Source organism: Ammodytes marinus (genome assembly GCF_949987685.1).
Source record: "Ammodytes marinus genome assembly, chromosome: 16".
Taxonomy (NCBI): domain Eukaryota; kingdom Metazoa; phylum Chordata; class Actinopteri; order Uranoscopiformes; family Ammodytidae; genus Ammodytes; species Ammodytes marinus.
The window spans coordinates 17,999,602-18,005,238 of NC_137220.1; positions in this window are offsets into that span (position 1 = coordinate 17,999,602).

Genomic DNA, 5,637 nt, shown 5'->3' on the forward strand with positions numbered 1-5,637 from the left:
AGTGCTCTGCCTGTCTCAGCAGCGCGAGCCCGCCGCCACAGCTGCACACTATATAACCATCAGTGACGTTGCGCTTCAGGCCACGCCCCCTCAGAGGGACAGAAATCTGGTAGCTGAACTCAACTTTTATTTCTTCTCTCTCCTCTTCTTCGTCAGTCATCCTTTCATGATAGTCAGCATTTCTTTTGTCTATTCAGACTAGTAGGACTAATAGTGTGTGAGCAGATAATGGAATTAGGGTGCTAAAAAGTAATTTTGTCATCCTGATTTATCCATACTGCAATTGTATAATATTGTCAGCCTATCTATTGCATTGTCTGTTCACCCGGGCAGAGTGTTCCCCCATGTTGCTCTTCCTGAGGCTTCTTCCATTTCCCAATAGTTTTTCTTCTATTTGTGATCTGTGCCATTGGGCTGCAGACATATCATTCATTTGACTTAAGGAAACGGAAGAGAAGGTTCTGATGACCACAATCACATCCCCGTTACCAACATTCACATAGTGAGCCTGTTTTTCCAGCAACTGAAATCATCATATCATCCCATCTCTCTCTCTCTCTCTCTCTCTCTCTCTCTCTCTCTCTCTCTCTCTCTCTCTCTCTCTTTCTTTTGAGCACACTGATCTATACCCAGCATTCAAATTATTGAGGACGGGGAGTGTGTGTGTGTGTCTGTGTGTGTGTGTGTGTGTGTGTGTGTGTGTGTGTGTGTGTGTGCGTGTGTGTATGTCCACACACAAAGCTCTATTCATGGCTCGAGCACGCACATCAGAGGGCAGGAAAGGCCCGGCTCCATAAACAAAGAGGCCAAACAGATCACATTGGCATCTTTCTCGGTGTGTGTGCGTGAGCGTGCACTCACTCACACAACCATGCAAATGCACCATAGTACACAAAGCGCAGGGTTCATATAATCAACAGCAGCAGCTGCACACTCTTAGTACATCTCTTCAAAACCCACACATACACACACACACACACACACACACACGCACACACAAAGGTTCAAAGCAGAAGTAGTTCATACCTCATTTCTCTCCCTGTATGGCTGCTGCTGTTGCTCTGCTGTCTGTGTGTCTGTGGATTGACAGTTTAGTGGTTCACTCCTCTTCCTCCATTACAGCCCACACATCTTTCATGCAAAGGGAGTCTCTCAGATTAGTAGATCTAGGTCCAGAGCTCAGTGTGCTGACTAACCGCTAGACCAGACGTTCAGAAGATCTCACACTTATTATTGTTTCTCTGCTTTAAAGCAAAGGTAATACTCATATTCCTAAACTACTGTATGTCCATCACGACCAGCGTGTGCCTTCATATTCTACAGTGTGTGCCATTCCCCTCCCAGCATGCCGGTGGGTTTGCCAGAAGAAAAGTAATCCGACACCGGAAAGTAATCTAATCAAAGGTAATCTCTGTTTCTCTATCTCTTCTGCAGTCAGGATCCAAATCTAATCTCTTCAGACAGAACACCTTCAAACAAATCCAATTCCAATGTCATTTCAGCTCCAGGAACACACAGTAATAACATCTCCGGACCTCTTTGGATTTATTTATGCCCGTTTCTGTTGTACAATATTTATGTTGTAAAAAGCCTGAGTGGCAGAAGTGAAAAGGAGTAGCCTATACAGCATAAAGGCCTGTATTAAGAATGACAGCATCACGTCTTGTCAATCGGCAAAGGCCTATAGATTTCGGGGGGGATGCAGGGGATATGTCCCCCTCAATATTTAGAAGAAGTCAAATTGTCAACCCCCCTCCCCCCAAAAAAAAAGGTGAAATAAACAGTTCAGGGGTTCACCACATTAATGCACTGCGGTCTTCAAGCAGTGAGTTATCTAGCATCATCTCAGATCCATAAGTGTGATAAAACATGATAAAGACCATCAAAACAGACATTGGGAAGGATTTTTACCTGCTCCGCCATTGTAGGCGCATTCACATTCACCCATCTGTCGCTCTGCGAGTGCACCGTCAGTGAGACGGGTGCCGGTTTGTAGCGTTCTCTCTTCTGATTGGATACCAGTTTCGGGATCCCTGAAAAGTTTATTTGCCGATTACATGCAGAGCGAGTGACTGAGAGATCGGCTTTATGAAACGTGCACACTATATAAGTGATCACTGTATGAATAAAGAGCGATTTAACACTTATATTAACATAAAAAAATTGCTTACTTCACCTTTAATAACCTGTAACTATATTTCCCAACAATTTCAGACACCCCTAAAGTGGACCATACCATCTTAACCTTGCCGACCTCCCACCATTGCTGTTGCGTCATAAGTACTCAGTAGCTAGCTAGCCTAATACACTTCACTTTCTGTAGGGATTCTGAAGTGTTTATGGATAATGGTCCAAACAGTAGCAAATTAGAGAGATCAGATATCCCACATCTTGGTAAAGCACATTCATCAAAATGTCAAACTATTCCTTTAGAGATAAGGTTTCAGTTGACTCATCTGATCAGACAGTGAGGAGGCCTCTGCTGCTGACTGTATACTGGTCCTAAACAGTTGGAAGGAGTGGACTATTTGGGATTGATTGAGGGTGTCTGGCACTGGTGCAGCATCAGTAAGCTTTTCTCTGCAAAGTGCAAATCCATCATCAGTCATCGTCATCCTCCTGCTCCAACCGCAGCACAAATTAAACGAGAGGATTCAGACCAATAATTGATTCAGGTTTGTCGTGGGATTAACAGACAGTCAACAACACTCACAGATGGTCCTCTGTGAGTTTGTTTGCCGGTCGGGCAATGCCATGGTCATTAACTAAATGAACCAGAGGAATTTTAGTTTGTGATTTTTTTCTTAAGCCTGTGACTATGCTACAATTGATCCACCAATCATCTTTATTTGTTAAATTATTTCAATACATTACAGCCGAGCCAGAGGTGTTTGGTCCATTGTAGAAGATTCACACTTGAACTGAACACCTCTGATATGCAGTATGTTACCGCCTGCTGAAAGGTCACCAAAGCCCCATAAACCATGCATCATGATGCGTTCACTTACTGATTTACTTACTGAAGTGCATTCTCAAAAGGTGATGCCATTTCCTTGCCTCTGAGCTGCAGGGTGATCGACATACAGCTGCCTGTCAGAACAATTCATACAAGCCGCAACCACTGATAAATAACACTGTAGTGTAATAATGTAATGTGTGGGTGGGGGTGGTGTGGGATATAGTGGAGATGTATGGCTCGTCATCCTTCGTCTATCTTTCCCTCCAGATGGGTGCCTCCATTGTTGCAAATTGAAATTAATTAACACACATGCACACATACTATCACACAAACACACACACCCGCAAACAGTGTCTTCCTCTCTGATTATACATCTGTTTGAGAGATTTTGAACCCGGATATGAGAAGAGATTAGCAGTGATTGGTGATAACACCACACCTCATCCAAACATATGTGCACACCACACACACACACACACACACACACACACACACACACACACACACACACACACACACACACACACACACACACACACACACACACACACACACACACACACACACACACACACATCTCTGGAGAGGCCTAGTCTTAGGAGTCGCACACTGCCGGTCAAGAAGAAGAGGGGAGGGTGAGAGGGACAATATCTTTGTTCACAAGCCTCAAGCCTTGAGGATGGTTGCCATGGAAACCGGTCTCAAATCTATTGGTTGATAAAGGGTGGACAGTCTGCTGCAGCCGGCAAGCACACACACACACACACACACACACACACACACACACACACACACACACACACACACAGACGAAGACACACTGACACACTTGCTGCACTCACAGCACCTGCAGACGGAGCAGCACTGCAGCACTGCGTCAGAAGACATAGAGCCGGCCAATCAGCACCCTCGTCTAACACACACCTCTGAGCTGGAGCCAATCAAACAATCCCTTTCCGCCGCTGCATTATAATTTCAACCAATCAGGAAACATTGATCCAGATGTGACTGTGGAAAAATGGGCAAATCAACAGCCACAATTGGGGCATTTTACTGAAATATTTATTTCTTTATTTTTAGATCATATATCTGTGTCTAATAATTAATTCAATAGCCCCAGAATGTACGTCCTTTCCTTTCTATGTGTTTTGCCTGCAGGTGTGGAGATATTGTTGCAGACTTAAGTCAAGACTAGCAAACTTGATTGAAGTAAACACTAAAATTGCATTTGAATCAGAGAATGGAAATGAAGTAGAAACACCGGCTAGGGAGTGGAGGTTGTGAACAGACTATGAAAGGAAGAGAGAGAGAGAGAGAGAGAGAGAGAGAGAGAGAGAGAGAGAGAGAGAGAGAGAGAGTGAATGATGTGAACTGAGAGAGACAAGGGAATTTGTGTGTCTCCTCTGACCTATATTCACTCCGTCAGTCAATTCAACTAAAAAGCTAAAACTGTGGAAATGACAAAAACTCTTTGCCTTACTGCCTAAATAGGGGATTGCGAGTCAGATTTACCCTGACATGATCAAATGAGCCTCATGGGAGCTTTGGCTGTGGGTTTGGGACGATTATGAACAGAACATGTGGGTGTGGGATGAACGAATGTGTGTCATCTCTTGTGCATTGACCCACATTTGTAACAGCAACCCGTTGACCAAACCAAATGGATGCAAGGGCCTATGAGTGTATCATGTGACGGTGTGTTCAGGTGCATGACAAAAAAATCTGTTCCCACGAAAAGTACGAATTTTAAATTATTTCTCGGTTGTCACATCATCATCAGCCACTCAGGCCCCTAATGTGATGTGTTCCAGTGAGTAGATGAGCTGGCAATTTTGGTACTTATTCCTTGACTACAGCTGGTCTTTATATTGATTGTATTGATCTTTTTCCTGATGGCCATATGTCCTGAGACTCACAATTCCCTTTTTCCATTTTCCCCTCCTCGTTGTATGATTGTTGGGATCTATTAAAACCAGTAGCAGTCAATACATTGGTAAAGTTGTTGTAACCCAAAGTAGTTTTGGAAAAAAGGCCAAAAGGATTACACATGTCAAGTGTTATTCCAACTTAACCTTAAAAACCATGGCATCGACAGAGAGACCAAATTAGTGTTCTTTCAACTCAAATAAATGTCACGCTACAGACATTACTGAGCCTGCAAGTTGCCCAGAAAATAATCAGAATAGTAATGCTACGTTTTAGTGAAGAGTTATGACTATGAAACCTTCCAATCTAACGCCATTTCTTTTTTAGTTAAGACTAAATATTGGCCATATTAGCATGCTAGCATGGAAAACATTGTACCCGAATGTCAACATGATGTGAGCATGTTAGCAGGTCTGTAGACTCAAAGTCTCAATCACATTTATGGAAAATTGACTCAAGGTTGTTTCCAAATGTGCCGTGAAACATTGCTTAACGTGTGAAATGGCTGTATGAGTCTTATGTGTGCAGTGGTCTCTTGCAATCACTTAGGAATGTGTGTGTTCTCCCTGTGTGTGTGTGTGTGTGTGTGTGTGTGTGTGTGTGTGCGTGCGTGCGTGCGTGCGTGCGTGCGTGCGTGCGTGCGTGCGTGTGTGTGTGTGTGTCTGCCACAGCTGCAGCCTTACCAAGGGCCTCCTCTCCACCAACAAAGAGCTGGAAGCTGGAGCCACTGGGGACACACTCTCCCTCCTCGC